General features: G+C 37.2%; 1 protein-coding gene across 10 annotated transcripts in view; it reads right to left on the bottom strand.

Annotated features, from left to right (window-relative positions):
- The window catches only part of ANKS1B (ankyrin repeat and sterile alpha motif domain containing 1B), a 1,183,808-nt gene that overhangs the window by 797,004 nt on the left and 366,430 nt on the right, over nt 1-20,374 (bottom strand). The window lies entirely within an intron of this gene.

The raw sequence follows: 20,374 nt of genomic DNA, 5'->3' as shown, positions 1-20,374 counted from the left end.
TTTCCTTAGAGTTCAAGGCCTTTCAGGTCAATTATAATGTTTTCCTTTCTTTTATTTTGTATCTTCCATAGCACTGGTACTGTGCTGTGTACCCAATATTTATTTAAAAGCTGGTTAAATAATTTATATATATGGATATAAACAGTAATCAAACCCATAAAACCTATAATTCTGATCTTATTATTTGATGGCTAGTTATTGTTCCAATGACTTTGCAGAACTAGTCCCAGAGGAATCAAAGAGAATTATTAAAATTCCTTTTAGATACATCTTTGCTGAAGAAATTATCTCACTTGATATAAATACTTTATACTTGAATTGGAACAAAAATTAATGCCATTTATTGTCCTAAAATCTCAGAAACAGATGTTTTGATTTCTTTCCAAGATAAAGAGGAGAGAAAATATATTCTTATGGTCAAAGTAACCATGACTACAGTTTTCAGACACATTAACAAGTGTTATTTTCATACACTCTGTGTTGGTTAAAATAATAATCTATTCTTACAAACAAAATCTGTTTTTGGTGAACTTTCCTTTCATACTGCAGCACAACGCTTAAAATTATTCATCAATCCAACAGCAAGTAGCTTCTAGGAGTAATTATTTTTCCCACAGTGTGGAAAATTCTTAAGGCAATAGAAATGCCCTACCCCAAAACATTTAGAATTGCTACTTTGGTCCCTTTTAACATTGTTCTTTCCATTCTCAAGGGTGAGGAATACTTCTTGGCTTCACCATTCAAGGCCCAGATCTGAAGGGTGGCACAAATGTGATGGTGGTTGTCAGAGAGAAAGAGGCACAATGCAGTCCTAGTCAAAGCCAGTGAGTCTTGCTCCCCCACACAACTGGAATATAGACCCTCATATCTATGATGACACTTCATAAATAGAGCAAATAATGTGTACAATTATTTAAACTAACACTCAAATGGACTGAAAAATGGGTTCACATTTCCAAAGAACCTGTGTGAATAAGGAGAGCACGATATTATACTTTAAGACTCTCCTCTGTTCTTAGTAATATCATGGTGGCTTTATTATTATGAGAAAGATTTTCTCCTTTTTGAGAGGTTTCAGCTCTGTTCATTTTAACAAAACTGTATGATTAGAACCATCTTGGTAAATGATCTAAATCAAGGAAACAATCTACATAATGACAACTAGAAACGTGTGAATATGATATCTAAAGTATTACACTTCGAAGTGAATGGTCCTGTCATGACAAAGCACCAAATGGAAGGAGCCTGACCATTAATTCACTACTGGGTGGTGAGGGAATTTCATTCTGCTATTTACCCCAAAACTCGAAGAAGGTATCTGACCTAACATCTGAAGAAAGATTGGAAATGGAAAAAATGTGAAAAGAATTTTATTTTTCTTTTTATCCTTGGCCAGAAATTAGAGAGGAGATTTTGTAATACAGGCTATCAAAAGGTTGAACCACAGAAGAAGACATGGAGGGGGATAGGAAGAAGAGAAGAAAAAAAGAAGAGGAAAATGAAGATGATGATGAAGAAGAAAAAGGAGGTAGACTATGAAAGTCCTCATCAAGTGAAGTGGCATTACAGTTATCAAAGAAAATATTAACCTTGGTTGTCAGAGAGCAAATATAGATAACTGAACCCAGAATTTTGCAATTCAGAATTTTAGTGTCTTATTGAAAAATGTTTGAAATTCAGACACCCAATAAGATAATTTATGAAGAATACCTAAAATCATCTCATTAATGAAATGGTTAGGCATCAAAAAGGAACAGATGTTCTCTGCAATAAATACCACACTATAGCAAATAATTTGCTCTTAAAATACTTAAGAATTCTTCTCATGCAAATACTAGCATATTAATAAAAGAAAACACTAATTGACTGCAACAAATGATCCTTAGTTAAAGCAATTCAAGCGATCAAGAAGTAATTATAAAACATGAATTGCTAAACTAGTAGGAGACAACATTTACACTTAGTTTCATTTGTTAAATGAGGCAAAATGCACATCTTGCTTCAAAGAATATTTCAACAAATTTATCAGTAGGATTAGGATGTGACAATAGCATTTAAATTCCATAGAAATTTATTATAAGGAAACTGCCTACCCTGACATTTCCCCACAATTAAAGAAAAGTGTTCTTATTCATAATGACTAACCTTTCCTTAGTCCTTTCTGGTTTACAAAATGCTTATATACACATCACCATTTATCATTTATGCTAACAACCAGGCTGCATGATGAGTGTTATTCACTTCTGTCTTCACAGAGAGGCAGCACAGCACACAGACTTTGATGCTGAAGTCCATGCTCTGTCACTGAGTAGTTTGTGTCTTTGGGCAAGTTATTTAAACTCTCTGAATCTCATTTTCCCCATGTGTAAAATAGGGACATTTATCTGCCTCATAGGGTTGTTATAAAGATTAAATTAATCAATAACTGTGAAGTGCTTAGAACAAGTGGCACACAACGAACGATGAAGTTAGCTATGACTACTACAGATAAAGCTGAGGTTAAGAGAACTGGCTTAATGTTACATAGTTAATAAATAGAAGAGTCGAGATTCAAATTCTAATCTTTTGCATAAAGTCTGGTAATTTTAAACAAGCTTTAAAACTCAATCCAAACAAGGTAAAGCAATATGTTATTCCTGAAAGAGCATATAGATTTTGGTGCAGACTAGGGCTCAAATAAGAGCTCTACCACTTGGGGAAGTCACATAACAACAATTAGCCTCAGATTTACTCAACTGTGAAATAGACGTTAATACATAACTCATATGGTCATACAAGAATTAAATGAGACAACAACTCCATGAGATCCAAATGGAAGGACTTTATAAGCTGAAACTTGATTCTTGACAATATTTGGCTTTGTTGGAAATATTTTAAGTTAAGAGGTCCCAAACTGTTGTGTTACAGTTGCCAGCACAACACAGGACATACAGTTAGAAGGACCTTAGCAAGTTTGTTCCCTATTGCAATAGGTACGACTATGTTGAAAAACTCTAATGAGCATCTGCTCTGGTATCATCAGCAAATTATGTGATAAATAGTATAAATGCTTGTGTATTTTATATTCTTTTCCTAGCAAAAAGTAAAAATTAATGAGATGAATATCTCATTTTAAATACTGAAATAGGGACTTCCCTGGTGGCGCAGTGGTTAAGAATCCACCTGCGAATGCAGGGGACACGGGTTCGAGCCCTGGTCCAGGAAGATCCCACATGCCATGGAGCAACTAAGCCCATGTGCCACAACTACTGAGCCTGCGCTCTAGAGCCTGTGAGCCACAACTACCAAGCCCGAGTGCCACAACTACTGAAGCCCGCATGCCTGGAGCCCATGCTCTGCAAAGAGAAGCCACTGCAATGAGAAGCCTATGCACCACAAGGAAGAGTAGCCCCCGCTCGCCACAACTAGAGAAAGCCCGCACGCAGCAACGAAGACCCAATGCAGCCAAAAATAAATAAATAAATACAAATATTTATTTGTAAATAAATATTTACAAAATGTAAATATTTACATTTAATATGAAATATACAAAATGTATTTTTTAGAAAATGAGAAAGTCTATCAATAATATCATGTATCAAGTGGTTTTAGAAAATACAAAACTAAGGATGTTCAATTTAACAAACTAGCATTGCCACAGCCTAGCTAAGCATTCCGAGATTATTCCTTTAACTGTATGATCCCACACATTAACTCATATCAAAGGAAAAGGTTTCAAGTAAATCTACCTGGATTTAAAAATGTCCCCATATGACACCTTTTAACACCTTAAAATTAAAACAATTTAAGATAAAACACACATGCTTTGCACATAATACATGGCATACATCTTTTTTGTGTGTTGAAACTCACAGAATCCTTCAATTCTATAACTGAATTAATTGTAGAGAATTTACTCATCAACTTTCTAAATTACTTAAATTTTTCCAAGTGTCTACAATCAACACAGTTTGACTCTTTGGCAGGTGTTTGACATCAGTTTAAATAGATGCATGGCATCTCTGAAATGTGAGTTGCTGGGCTCCAGGTTTAGCTATGAAATGATTTTAAAGCCAAAAACTTCCTTGCCAAAACAAATCATTTAATAAACTCCTGGATATGAATAAACATGTATGTTGTTATTTTCAATATACGTAGGTGTATTGGCTGCCTAGCACTACCATAACAAAGTACCACAACTTAGTAAAAACAGCAAAAAATTGAAAAAACAACAGAAATTTATTCTCTCACAGTTCTGGAGATTAGAAGTCTGACGTCAAGGTGTCAGTAGGATCATGCTTCCTCTAAAAGCTTTAGGGAAAAGTTCTTCCTTGCTTCTTCCTTCTCATGATACCAGCAATCCCCGTTGTTCCTTGGCTTACACCTGCATTACCCCAATCTCTGCCTCCATCATAACATGGCCCTTTTTCATCTGTGTATCTCTCTGTGTTCTCTCCTCTTATTATAAAGACACAAGTCATATTGGATTTAAGATCCATCCTACTCCAGCATGACCTCATATTCACTAATTATTATCTGCAAAGACCATATTTCCAAATAAGTCACATTATGAAGGTTCAGTAGACACAAATTTTCAGGAGGGGGGGACACTATTCATCCCAGTAAAGTAGCTTTAATATTTATTTCATGTAATTTTAATCTCTAAAATATGATTTATCTGTAAAATTCTGTGATTCCATAATTGTAAGACCAAAAAATTAACGTATGTCTAGCCCAAAAATGTACCTTAAATTTTTTCTCAAGATTACCAATTTTCTCATGGATATTTATTACCAAATCAGTTATTACTATATATAAAAATACCTCTACCTCCTCATGCTTTTGGACTTTACCCATGTAGATCTTTAATTTAGCTAGATTACTTTGACCTAGGACAGGACAATAAAAGAGAAGTAAGGAAGCATCTATGTTGTTGGGATTAGAGTAGGGGACAAGGAAGGAGATCAAGAGAGGCCACTGATGAGCAAAGAATAGAATCATTCCTCTTGGACAGATTCCCAGGAGTAGAATTGCTGGGTCATATGATAAATTTATGTTTAACTGCTTAAGAAACCACAAAACTATTTCACCAAAGTAAGTGTGCAATTTTAAATTCCTACCAATAGTGCATGAGGGCTTGTTTCTCCACATCCTTGCCAACAGTTAGTATTACCTGTCTTTTTTATTGCATTTGCCTAATGACTAACAATGTGCCAGGCAGTCTGCTAGGTAGTAGGTATATGGCAGATAGTAGCTAGGTAGTAGGTTATGTAACACATAATCACTGCAAAGCATTTAATGTTATAGAGAAAGAGAGAGAGATAAAAAGATAATTACACCATAGTATATTACATGAACACACACCATTACATCATATCTTTTACTAAATAGTTTTAGGAAATTTGAACATATTCCCTTAGGAATGAAGAGTTTTGTGAAGACTCAACTAAACAAAGCCCAAGATTATATTCAAGTCATTGGCCTGTCAAGTATTTCTTCTACATACTTCTGATCTTTAATGTAATCATGTAAGACATTCTCTCTACTTCATCTTTATTGAAAGGCATTTGCAATAGTATGGAGTACAAAGTAACTCTACATTTAAGTTTCCTCAGGGAAAAATGTCCATTATTATTTTAAGAGAATTTCCACAAAGATGATTTCAACAATAATAGATTTTTCTGATGAATGATACCAATCATTTTTGATAGACTTTTAAAAATGTCAAATGGGTCCTATGAAATGGAGACTGAGGCAGATGATAGCATCTCCAGCAATCAGCAGTCCTGAATACTTCTGTTAAATAAAACTGAATAGTTCTGTACTTCTTGGCTTCTATGATTGCAAATCCATACAAATGAGCTGCACACATGAATAAGTTTTCTTTAACTAAATGTTAAATTGCTTTTCCTTTTAAGTCCCTCATCCGGCCTACCTCTGAACTCAGTATAAAGTGAAATAGGGGCAAGGAAATGTGGATCTCTTGAATTATGCACAAAGTTGGTTTTTAAAGGCCCTACCAAGAGGTAGGGAATTACAATCTGAGTCTTGAAGCCAGAAGAACTCCATTATAGAGATGAGAGCTAATATGCTGTCAAATTCTACAGATAAAAATATAATTTCACATTTTTGGAGGATGAAGGAAAACCAGATTAGGCATTTTGAGAGTTCCAGGTAAGAGAATAATGATTTAATAGCAAGGCCTATGGTAAAAGATACATTTTATTTATTTATCCATTAAATACTAATCAAACTACTAGCCAGGCACTTGGTATAAAAATAATTCTCCATTCCTTCAAAGAGCTCATACTCCAGTTAAGAGACAATCATGAAAACAATTAAAATACAGTTCTCTATGGGCAGCTAACATTTATTGAGCACATACTATTTACCAGATATCATATTTACATAGATTACCTCATTCAATCCTCATAACAAACGTACGAGGTTGGTACCATTATTATTCCCATTTCATAAATAAACAAGCTTAGAGACATAACCTGCACGAAGTTACTCAAACCATCTCTAACTGAATCAAGTGGCCAGTATCCCTAACCATTGAGGTAGTTATACTATATCTTATACTCCTGCAATAAATGTAGGAATATTAAAAAGCAACAACAAAACAAACAAACAAACAGCAGGCACAATGGGAAAGAGTGCTGACTTGCCAGAGAGAGTTGGAAAGACTTCACAGAGTATGCTCTAAAAATAAACAGAAATTTTTCAGACAAAAAGACAGAGGTTGAGGGTAAATAATGTATTAGAGCAGTTAAGTATTCATGGAAATAACAGGAACAGAAGTTGTGTAACAGGGAAGAACAAAGCTGACTCCATATTGGATCTATTCCTTCAGCTCTAACCCTTGTGCTCTGTTGCCTGTGCTTAGTCATGCTAGCTCTGAACCTTACTAAAAAAATGTTGCCTAGAGCCTGAAATATACAAGATAGCCCATTCCCAAGGCTCTGACCTTTAAAGGTATAACACTTTACCATTCATATAGAGATAAAAAGTTGCAGAACACAGAATAACATTTGTCCTGTTGGAGGTTATAGGAACATTGTGACCAGACCTAGGTGGACAGCTGCAAAGGATCCCAGCACCGAGAAGTTTGCAACAACCAGCCATACCCTCTCCCCTTTTAGTATAAAAGCAGCGTGAATTCTAACTCAGCTAAGATGGTTCTCTGGGACACTAGTTCACCACCTTCTAGGTTTACAGGCTTTCCGACTAAAGTCGCTATTCCTTGCCCCAACAACTCATCTCTGGATTTATTGGCCTGTTGTGCCTCAAGCAATATAAGGTTGGACTCAGTAACAGTTGTGTTAGTTTCCTATTGCTGTTGTAACAAACTACCACACGCTTTGTGGCTTAAGGAACAGAAATGTATTCTCTTACAGTTTTGGAGGCCCACAAATCTGAAATCATTATCACTGGGCAAAAATCAAGGTGTGGGCAGGGCCATACTCTGGGGGTGAATTCGTCCCTTGCCTCTTCCAGCTTCTGGTCACTGCCAGCATTCCTTGGCTTGTGGCCATATCACTCCAATTTTCAAAGCCAGCATCTTGAAATTTCTCTGTATCTGTAAAATCTCCCTCTGTCTCCCTCTTATAAGAGTATATGTGATTGCATTTAGGGCCCACCCAGATAATCCAGGATAACCTTCCTATCTCAAGATCCTTAATTTAATTACATCTACAAAGACTCCTTTTTCCAAATAAGGTAACATTTACAGGTTCGAAGAATTGGGACCCAATGTCTTTGGGGGTCATTTTTCAGCCTACCAGAACAGAGATAAGAGTCACCCAGGCTCGTGGAGGTGGAGGAGGCATGGGAGTCATGCAGGGTGTGAGAGGTGTGGCAGATGGGAGAAGTAAGATAGCAGAAAGTAGAAGAGGCTAGAAAGTTGAGCAGGAACCAGATGATAATGACTGGATTGGCTACAGAGAAGTTTATCTTATAGGTGATGGGTACAGTTGAAGTGTTCTGATTTGCAGCATGACACTGTGATATTTGCATGTTAGAGAAAGATCCTTACAGAGTTAATATTTTGAATATTAAAATATTAAATATTAATATAAAATATAAATATTTTGAAAAGAAATTAGTAGGAGGCCTAAGATTTTAAAACTCTTTTTTTAATTATTCAGGGAGAAAAGGAAGAGATGGATAAGATATGAATATGGTTATTATTGACTGAATGTAGAGAAGGAGATGGGGGAATTTAGGATAAATCCTAAATTTCCAGTTTGGGCAAGTGGGTAGATAGCGGGAGCAAGTGAGAATAGGGAATACTGGAGGAGGTGCAGAGGGGCAGGATGAGTTTGGCTTTGGACCTGCTGATTTAGAAGTGTCTGTGTGACATCCAAATTAAGATGCTGGTAGATAACTGGATATGTAAGTCTGGAGAACAAGAGAAAGATTTAGAAATTTAGATGTGTACATCTAAATTTGGAAATTTAGATTTAGGAATTATTGGCCATGATTCTGGTGGAAACTTTCAAATGGTCAACAACTTGATGTTAGTAGAAAGTACTTTTTTGCTGGTACCAATGTGTTTCAAGGCAATTCCTCCATAATTTTTACACTTTCATGAATGCTTCAACTTGGTCATTGTTGAGTTTTAGCCACCTACATTGTATCTAATTAGCTAACTTTCTTTAGACACTGCCTGCACCATTTTGGAAAATTAACTTACTAAAGTCTACTTCAGAGAAAACAGATTGTTTACTTTTCTATTTATGTCTGGGCATAAGTAATTAGGGTCCTAGTGCTAGGAACCTCAAAAATGCTGAACAGACCTGCCAATCCTAAAAGGCTTTGGAAAGGAAAAATTATTACTTATATGAATCCTCTAGAGAACCAATGATGAAAATTTACCCTAGCCCAGTGGTGCTTAAAACTTTTCCATCCCATGACTGCCCAAGCCCTACATCATTTCTCCTACAAAACCAAATCACATAACTGTAGTATTTTGTACTGGTGGGAAGGGAAGAAAGAAATTATCATCTTTATGAGAGCACAGGGTGCACTCAATAAATTTTGTTGAAAAGGGAGCACCAGGCAGAGACTGAGAACAAAAAAGCTACAGGAAGATTCTGGATTCTGAGGATTTAACAAGCAGGTGCTTCTCTGGTCGTCAAATCACTATTCATAGATGTGTTGTTCTGGGCCAGAGATTCCTGCTCTGAGAAACAATGCCTCAGCCATTAGCTTCAGGAGACATCAGTCACTCATGCTAGGACACAAAGTTAGCTCAGGAGGGATTTCAAAACTTAAGTGGGTCAAAAATTGCTTCTAAGCAGGTCTAAGTTAATCTAAACTAAAGCTTGAGAAAATCAAAGGAATTCTAAGGTCCTCTGAATTCCCTACCTACATCTCCAGCCCTATTTATATCACTTCTTTTTTTCATGTACAAAATCCTTTGTCTCAATGTAAATGATTTGTGAATTGCTTCCTATAAGACATAAGAATTCCTGCCTATTTTCTAACATCACTCCTTTTACCCTGCAATGTCTTCCCTTCTCTCTGCTTTCAAAGGTCAGTCTTCAGCTTGAATTCTACTTAATTCATGGATATTTGCTGCGACCATACCAACTATCAGTCAAACTGTCTCTTCATTATTTCTGCCATAATTGTAAAATTTGGAACTCAGCAAATGCTGTCCTGCATTTCTTTTATGTATCTGTTCTATGCCCCTAACCAGATTAAAAGCCCCTTTGGATGGAGTCAGCAAAAATATTTTATTGTGGTACCAGTGTCCAGTAGGGCTCAATAGATGGGGATGATAAAGATCATCTGAAAGAAGATTCTATAACATATTTCAGTCTTTTATTCTAGCCTATGAAGATGGTTTTTAATTTTTTACCAAATTTTTAATTCTGTGTAAACTTTTCCAATTAAAATTTCTACCTCTTTCTTACCAATACAGTTTTATTTTCATAAATGAGATCCCCTTGCTATATTTCCTTTAATAACTCTACTCCATCTCTCAAATTTTAAACACTGCCTGAGAAAAAGATAATTTTACATAATAAGATTGTATCTTTAGCTTAATTTTTACAGTATCTCATTATATTAATGCATTAAGTAAAAGCAGAAAAAGTAACTAAGAAATTGCCTTTTGTGGTATTTTACAAATACAATTTGCTTCACACCAAAAAATAATACATCCTAATTTGAAAAGTTAATTTGTAAGATTCAACCTTTTTATATTGAATATAAGAGATGCCAGGTGGGTAGAGACTTGTGACAATGAATGAAAATAGAAAACAGGAATTTTTATTATAGAACTCTTTTCAAGGAAGTCAAGAATATTAATAATTATGCCTTATATTCCACAGCGTAACTAAAAGTATACCAGCAAATGTAACAGAAACAGAATTAGGAGATATCTATAAGATAATCTAGCTCAGGAGTTCCCAAAGGGTATTCCAAAAATAGTGTCACTACCAAAAAAAGGTTCTGCAGTCATGAAAGTTAAGAAACTCTGCTTGCGGTCTTCCCCCTTTTGCAGATACTTATCATATACATCAACTCAAAGAAACCTCTTCAATTCCATAAACATATTTGACCATGGAATCTTTATCTCAGTAATGCCTAATAATAGACTAGAAATCAAAACTAGTAATCACAACACCACTTAGGTTATGCTGACCACTTAGGATATGCTGATACAGTATAATAACTTTATTTTACAGATTTTTAAAAATGAAAGTCATAGCAGTTAAATAGCTGTCCAGGTGAGACATTCTAGTCAGCTGCAGAGCTAACTCAAACCCAGGTCTCCAAATTCTACATTTTCTCCATGCGTTATACATAACACACTTAACATAACCATCACTTTACAATTCAAAGTTTCTCCATCAAGGCTAAACCATTCTTTCTTTAAAAGTACACACTAATATGTATTTTCAGTATACCCAGAGCTTATCTATCACCCCACCTAAATTTCTATAAGTGTCTCCTTGTTTATAAAATTAAAAATGTTGTGGACTCATAGATATAGAGAACAAACAGGTGATTGCCAAAGGAGTGGGGGAAGGGTGGAGGGATGAACGAAATAGGTGAGGGAGATTAAGAGGTACAAACGTCTAGTCACAAAATAAATGAGTCATGGGATTAAAACGTACAGCAAGGGGAATTAGTCAGTAATATTGTAATAACTTCTTATGGTGACAGATGGTAACTAGACTTACCATGGTGATCATTTTGCAATATATAGAAATCTCAAATCGTTATGTTGTGCAGCTGAAGTAACATAGTGTTGTAAGGTCAATTACATTTCAATTAAAAAATTTTAATGGGAAAAGAATCTGAGAAAAATAGGTATATGTATAAGTGAATCACTTTGCTGTACACCTGAAACTAACACAACACTGTAAATCAACTATACTCCAATATAAAATAAAAATTAGATTAAAAAAATAAAGGTTGAATCTGAAAGCAAATAACCTCAGGCCTTTGGGATAGGTGAGACAGGGCCAGAAGCCCCTGAGACTAGGTCTGATACACATCCATCTCAGATAAAATCTTATATGGATTATGTTACAAAAAAGCTCCTATGAAATTGTTTTAATTTCCAGTTTGAAATTTTAAAAAACAATGATAGAGCTTTAATGGAGGCATTAGACATGGAATCCTTAATGAGGTAATATATGAGAAAATCAGTTAAGAAGGAAGGTTTCTATGATTGGAGAAATCATGCATCACACTTAATGTATGTCCTTGGAGTTTATTATTTAAAGCAAGACTAGGGCTTCCCTGGTGGCGCAGTGGTTGAGAATCTGCCTGCCAATGCAGGGGACACGGGTTCGAGCCCTGGTCTGGGAAGATCCCACATGCCGCGGAGCGACTAGGCCCGTGAGCCACAAGTACTGAGCCTGCGCGTCTGGAGCCTGTGCCCCGCAACAACAGAGGCCACGATAGTGAGAGGCCCGCGCACCGCGATGAAGAGTGGCCCCCACTTGCCGCAACTAGAGAAAGCCCTCGCACAGAAACGAAGACCCAACACAGCCATAAATAAATTAATTAATTAATTAAAAAAAAAAAGATGGTAGCTGGAGATGGAAATAAAGATATAAAATATAACTATAAAAATGACTATAAATAATATTTGAAAAGTATGTTTTTAAAAAAATAAATAAATAAATAAATAAAGCAAGACTAGTAAAGTATCAATCTGTGAAATTCTACAAGAAATTCATTTCATAGCTTAACTGTTATTCCTATCATCAATAACTTAGTTTTTCACACATGAGTTCTTATTTAAATGTTCTGAATGTCTAAACCAATTGTATCTCAGTACATGAAGAATATATTATAGGAGCTGGAGGCCGATTCCTGCCCTGCCACCTCCCCCCACGGCACGCTCATCTTATCCTCCTGCACCAAACCGCCCATTGTAAGCAAGTCATCCAGCTTCTGGGACAGACCTCTCTGATACCAGGAATAAAACTGTAGTTGCCTGGCCCTTACTCCAATGCTGGCTCTCCACCCTTAACCCTGTGCCCTGCTCTTGGCTCTTGCTGTCTGTTTAGAAGCCCGGCGCCGGCGGATTCCCTACTCCAGCACCCAGAAGGCCTTCCTGGGACATTTCGAGGTATTGTCATGACACGTGCACATAGACTTGAGGGAAAAAACTGCTTTTGCAAAAAGACCTTTTTCCATCAAATCTAAGACGTTACTTATTATAAGAACTATGAGTGAGGGAGAGACCTTCGAGATGGCGGAGGAGTAAGACGTGGAGATCACCTTCCTCCCCACAAATATATCAGAAATACATCTACATGTGGAACAACTCCTACAGAACACCTACTAAACGCTGGAAGAAGACCTCAGACTTCCCAAAAGGCAAGAAACTCCCCAACGTACCTGGGTAGGGCAAAAGAAAAAAGAAAAAACAGAGACAAAAGAATAGGGATGGACCTGCATCTCTGGGAGGGAGCTGTGAAGGAGGAAAAGTTTCCACATGTTAGGAAGCCCCATCACTAGCTGACACGGGTGGTGGTGGGGAGGAAGCCACAGAGGAGAGTGCAGCAATAGCAGTGCAGAGGGCAAAGCAGAGAGATTCCCACACAAAGAATCGGTGCCAACCAGCACTCACCAGCCTAAGAGGCTTGTCTGCTCACCCTCCAGGGTGGGAGCTGGGGGCTGAGGCTCGCAATTCGGTGGTCAGATCCCAGGGAGAGGACTGGGGTTACCTGCGTGAACACAGCCTGAAGGGGCTAGTGCACCACAGCTAGCAAGGAGGGAGTCCGGGAAAATGTCTGGACCTGCCTAAGAGGCAAGAGACCATTGTTTCGGGGTGTGGGAGGACAGGGGATTCAGTGCACCACCTAAACAAGCTCCAGAGACAGGCACGAGCCGCAGCTATCAGCACGGACACCAGAGACGGGCATGAGATGCTAAAGCTGCTGCTGCAGCCACCAAGAAGCCTGTGAGCAAGCACAGGTCACTATCCACACCTCCCCTCCCAGGAGCCTGTGCAGCCAGCCACTGCCAAGGTCCCGTGATCCAGGGACAACTTCCCCAGAAGAACACATAGCGTGCCTCAGGCTCTTGCAACGTCATGCTGGCCTCTGCTGCCACAGGCTCGCCCTGCATTCCGTACCCCTCCGTACCCCCAGCCTGAGTGAGCCAGAGCCCCCTAATCAGCTGCTACTTTAACCCTGTCTTGTCTGGGCGGGAACAGACGCCCTCAGGCGACCTACACGCGGAAGTGGGGCCAAATCCAAAGCTGAACCCCAGGAGCTGTGCAAACAAAGAAGAGAAAGGGAAATCTCTCCCAGCAGCCTCAGGAGCAGTGGGTTAAATCTCCACAATCAACGTGATATACCTTGCATCTGTGGAATGCCTGAATAGACAACTAATCACCCCAAAATTGAAGTGGTGGACTATGGGAGCAACTGTAGACTTGGGGTTTGCTTTCTGCATCTAATTTGTTTCTGGTTTTATGTTTATCTTAGTTTAGTATTTAGAGCTTTATCATTGTTAGATTTGTTTATTGATTTGGTTGCTCTCTTCCTTTTTTATATATATATATAAATATATATTATTTTTTCCTTTTCCTCTTTTTGTGAGTGGGTATGTGTATGCTTCTTTCTGTGATTTTGTCTGTATAGCTTTGCTTTTACCATTTGTCCTAGGATTCTGTCGGTTGGATTCTGGGTTTTGTTTTTTTTTTAGTATAGTTTTTAGCACTTGTTATCATTGGTGGATTTGTTTATTGGTTTGATTGCTCTCTTCTTTCCTTTTTTTATGAATTTTTATATTTTTCATAATTTTTTAAAAATTATTTTATTTTCTCTTTCTTTATTCTTTTTTTCTCCCTTTACTTCAGAGCCGTGTGGCTGACAGGGTCTTCGTGCTCAGGCCAGGGGTCAGGCCTGTGCCTCTGAGGTGGAAGAGCTGAGTTCAGGACATTGGTCCACCAGAGACCTCCCAGCTCCACGAAATATCAAACGGAGAAAGCTCTCCCAGAGATCTCCAACTCAACCCTAAGACCCAGCTCCACTCAACAACCAGCAAGCTACAGTGCTGAACACCCTATGCCAAACAACTAGCAACACAGGAACACAACCCCACCCTTTAGCAGAGAGGCTGCCAAAAATCATAATAAGGGCACAGACACCCCAAAACACACCACCAGATGCGATCCTGCCCACCAGAAAGACAAGATCCAGCCTCATCCACCAGAACACAGGCACTAGTCCCCTCCACCAGGAAGCCTACTCAACCCACTGAACCAACCTTAGCCACTGGGGCCAGACACCAAAAGCAACGGGAACTGCAAACCTGCAGCCTGCAAAAAGGAGACCCCAAAACACAGTAAAGTAAGCAAAATGAGAAGACAGAGGAACACACAGCAGATGAAGGAGCAAGGTAAAAACACACCAGACCAAACAAATGGAGAGGAAATAGGCAGTCTAAGTGAAAAAGAATTCAGGGTAATGATACAAAAGATGATCCAAAATCTTGGATATAGAATGGAGAAAATAAAAAACGTTTAACAAGGACCAAGAAGAACTAAAGAGCAAACAAACAATGATGAACACAATACATGAAATTAAAAATTCTCTGGAAGGAATCAATAGCAGAATAACTGAGGCAGAAGAACGGATAAGTGACCTGGAAGATAAAATAGTGGAAATAACTACTGCAGAGCACAATAAAGAGAAAAGAATGAAAAGAATGGAGGACAGCCTTAGAGACCTCTGGAACAACATTAAACACACCAACATGCAAATCATAGGGGCCCCAGAAGAAGAAGAGAAGAAGAAAGGGACTGAGAAAATATTTAAAGAGATTATAATTGAAAACTTCCCTAATATGGGACAGGAAATAGTAAATCCAGTCCAGGAAGCACAAAGACTCCCATACAGGATAAATCCAAGGAGAAACATGCCAAGACACATATTAATCATACTATCAGAAATTAAATACAAAGAAAAAATATTAAAAGCAGCAAGGGAAAAACAAAAAATAACATACAAGGGAATACCCATAAGGTTAACACCTGATCTTTCAGCAGAAACTCTGCAAGCCAGAAGGGAGTGGCAGGACATATTTAAAGTGATGAAAGGGAAAAACCTACAAGCAAGATTACTCTACCTGGCTAGGATCTCATTCAGATTCAACGGAGAAATTAAAACCTTTACACACAAGCAAAAGCTAAGAGAATTCAGCACCACCAAACCAGCTTTACAACAAATGCTAAAGGAACTTCTCCAGGCAGGAAACACAAGGGAGGGAAAAGACCTACAATAACAAACCCAAAACAGTTAAGAAAATGGTAATAGGAACAAACATATCTATCATTACCTTAAACATAAATGGATTCAATGCTCCAACCGAAATACATAGACTGGCTGAATGGATACAAAAACAAGACCCTTATATCTGCTCTCTACAAGAGACCCACTCAGATGTAGGGACACATACAGACTGAAAGTGAGGGGATGGAAAAAGATATTCCATGCAAATGGAAATCAAAAGAAAGCTGGAGTAGCAATTCTCATATCAGACAAAATAGACTTTAAAATAAAGACTACTACAAGAGACAAAGAAGGACACTACATAATGGTCAAGGGATCAATCCAAGAAGAAGATATAACAATTGTAAATATTTATACACCCAACACAGTAGCGCCTCAATCCATAAGGCAAATGCTAACAGCCATAAAAGGGGAAATCGACAGTAACAAAATCATAGTAGGGGACTGTAACACCCCACTTTCACCAATGGACAGATCATCCAAAATGAAAATAAATAAGGAAACACAAGCTTTAAATGATACATTAAACAAGATGGACTTAATTGATATTTATAGGACATTCCATACAAAAACAACAGAATACACTTTCTTCTCAAGTGCTCATGGAACATTCTCCAAGATAGATCATATCTTGGGTCACAAATCAAGCCTTGGTAAATTTAAGAAAACTGAAATCGTATCAAGTATCTTTTCTGACCACAACACTATGAGACTAGATATCAATTACAGGAAGAAATCTGTAAAAAAAAACAAACACATGGAGGCTAAACAATACAGTACTTAATAACCAAGAGATCACTGAAGATATCAAAGGGGAAATAAAAAATACCTAGAAACAAATGACAATGAAAACACGACGACCCAAAACCTATGGGATGCAGCAAAAGCAGTTCTAAGAGGGAAGTTTATAGCAATACAATCCTACCTCAAGACACAAGAAAAATCTCAAATGAACAAGCTAACCTTACACCTAAAGCAATTAGAGAAAGAAGAACAAAAAAAAACCCCAAAGTTAGCAGAAGGAAAGAAATCATAAAGATCAGATCAGAAATAAATGAAAAAAAAATGAAGGAAACAATAGCAAAGATCAATAAAACTAAAAGCTATTTCTTTGGGAAGGTAAAGAAAATTGATAAACCATTAGCCAGACTCATCAGGAAAGAAAGGGAGAAGACTCAAATCAACAGAATTAGAAATGAAAAAGGAGAAGTAAGAACTGACACTGCAGAAATACTAAGGATCGTGAGAGATTACTAGAAGCAACTATATGTCAATAAAATGGACAACCTGGAAGAAATGGACAAATTCTTAGAAAAGCACAACCTTCCGAGACTCAACCAGGAAGAAATAGAAAATATAAACAGACCAATCACAAGCACTGAAATTGAAACTTTTATTAAAAATCTTCCAACAAATAGAAGCCCAGGGCCAGATGGCTTCACAGGTGAATTCTATCAAACATTTAGAGAAGGACTAACACCTATCCTTCTCAAACTCTTCCAAAATATTGCAGAGGAAGGAACACTCCCAAACTCATTCTATGAGGCCACCATCACCCTGATACCAAAACCAGAAAAAGATGTCACAAAGAAAGAAAACTACAGGCCAATATCACTGATGAACACAGACGCAACAATCCTCAACAAAATAATAGCAAACAGAATCCAACAGCACATTAAAAGGATCATACACCATGATCAAGTGGGGTTTATCCCAGGAATGCAAGGATTCTTCAATATACGCAAATCAATCAATGTGATACACCATATTAACAAACTGAAGGAGAAAAACCATATGATCATCTCAACAGATGCAGAAAAAGCTTTCAACAAAATTCAACACCCATTTATGATAAAAACCCTCCAGTAATTAGGCATAGAGGGAACTTACCTCAACATAATAAAGGCCATATATGACAAACCCACAGCCAACATCGTTCTCAATGTTGAAAAACTGAAATCATTCCTAAGTTCAGGAACAAGACAAGGTTGCCCACTCTTACCACTATTATTCCACATAGTTTTGGAAGTTTTACCCACAGCAATCAGAGAAGAAACAGAAATAAAAGGAATCCAAATCAGAAAAGAAGAAGTAAAGCTGTCACTGTTTGCAGATGATATGATACTATTCATAGAGAATCCTAAAGATGCTACCAGAAAACTACTAGAGCTAATCAATGAATTTGGTAAAGTAGCAGGATACAAAATTAATGCACAGAAATCTCTTGCATTCCTATACACTAATGATGAAAAATCTGAAAGAGAAATTAAGGAAACACTCCCATTTGCCATTGCTACAATAAGAATAAAATACCTAGGTATAAACCTACCTAAGGAAACAAAAGACATGTATGCAGAAAACTATAAGACACTGATGAAAGAAATTAAAGATGATACAAACAGATGAAGAGATATACCATGTTCTTGGATTGGAAGATTCAACATTGTGAAAATGACTATACTACCCAAAGCAATCTACAGATTCAATGCAATCCCTATCAAACTACCACTGGCATTTTTCACAGAACTAGAACAAAAAATTTCACAATTTGTATGGAAACACAAAAGACCCTGAATAGCCAAAGCAATCTTGAGAAAGAAAAATGGAGCTGGAGGAATCAGGCTCCCTGACTTCAGACTATAATACAAAGCTACAGTAATCAAGACAGTATGGTACTCGCACAAAAACAGAAATATAGATCAATGAAACAGGATAGAAGGCCAGAGATAAACCCACACACATACAGTCACCTTATTTTTGATAAAGGAGGCAAGAATATACAATGGAGAAAAGACATCCTCTTCAATAAGTGGTGCTGGGCAAACAGAACAGCTACATGTAAAAGAATGAAATTAGAACACTTCCTAACACCATACACAAAAAGAAACTCAAAATGGATTAAAGACCTAAATTTAAGGCAAGACACTATAAAACTCTTAGAGGAAAATATAGGCAGAACACTCTATGACATAAATCACAGCAAGATCTCTTTTCACCCACCTCCTAGAGAAATGGAAATAAAAACAAAAATAAACAAAGGGGACCTAATGAAACTTAAAAGCTTTAGCACAACAAAGGAAACCATAAACAAGATGAAACGACAACCCTCAGAATGGAAGAAAATAGCTGCAAACGAAGAACCGACAAAGGATTAACCTCCAAAATTTCCAAGAATTCATGCAGCTCAGTATCAAAAAAACAAACAACCCAATCCAAAAATGGGCAGAAGACCTAAATAGACATTTCTCCAAAGAAGGGATACAGATTGCAACAAACACATGAAAGGATGCTCAACGTCACTAATCATTAGAGAAATGCAAATCAAAACTACAATGAAGTATCACCTCACACTGGGCAGAATGGCCATCATCAAAAAATGTACAAACAATAAACGCTGGAGAGGGTGTGGAGAAAAGGGAACCCTCTTGCACTGTTGGTGGGAATGTAAATTGATACAGCCACTATGGAGAACAGTATGGAGGTTCCTTAAAAAACTAAAATTGGAACTACCATACGACCCAGCAATCCCACTAATGGGCATATACCCTGAGAAAACCATAATTCAAAAACTGTCATGTACCACAATGTTCACTGCAGCTCTATTTATAATAGCCAGGACACGGAAGCAACCTAAGTGTCCACAGACAGATGAATGAATAAAGAAGATATGGCACATATATACAATGGACTATTGCTCAGCCATAAAAAGAAATGAAATTGAGTTATTTGTAGTGAGGTGGATGTACCTAGATTCTGCCATACAGAGTGAAGTAAGTCAGAAAGAGGAAAACAAATACCGTATGCTAACACATATATATGGAATCTAAAAAATATATATTTTGTAAGTGGTTGTCAAGAACCTAGGGGCAGGACAGGAATAAAGACGCAGACATAGAGAATGGACTTGAGGATATGGGGAGGGGATGGGTAAGCTGGGACGAAGTGAGGAGTGGCATGTACATATATACACTATCAGATGTAAAACAGAAGCTTGTGGAAGAAGCCGCATAGCAGAGGGAGATCAGCTCGGTGCTCTATTACCACCTATAGGGGTGGTATAGGGAGGATGGGAGAGAGAGATGCAAGAGGAAGAAGATATGAGGATATTTGTATATGTATAGCTGATTTCCTTTGTTATAAAGCAGAAACTAACACACCATTGTAAAGCAATTATACTCCAATAAAGATTTTAATAAAAAAGAATATATTATATATTTCTTATTCATGATACTCATTTAAACAAGATAATTAGAACAAATTTGTCAATTTGAAAAAATGCCAGTGGAATTTAGCTGTATTTGGGAGAATATGATCTGAAGCCCAACAGCTCCTTTTCCTAAGCCTAAAATAATAAAAAGTCATAAAATGTATGGGTTCAAAAAACCAGAGACACAGAGCTGATAGAGAAAATTCTTATTCCAAATAAGAAAAACCTTTATCTTACCGAAGGCAAAATATTTCTGATATATTTTTATTTGACATAGTTTTCATTTTATTGTGTTTTGTGACAGAAAAGTGACCTATAACTTCTTAAATAACAACACCACAAAATAAGAGCTAACACATCTAAAACTCCTGTGTGTCAGACACAGTTCTGTACCCTTTCTACATAGTGACTC

Source organism: Balaenoptera acutorostrata, chromosome 11, assembly GCF_949987535.1.
Source record: "Balaenoptera acutorostrata chromosome 11, mBalAcu1.1, whole genome shotgun sequence".
NCBI classification, from domain to species: domain Eukaryota; kingdom Metazoa; phylum Chordata; class Mammalia; order Artiodactyla; family Balaenopteridae; genus Balaenoptera; species Balaenoptera acutorostrata.
The sequence above is the reverse complement of the archived record's forward strand: the minus strand, read 5'-3'. Positions and strand labels throughout refer to the sequence as shown.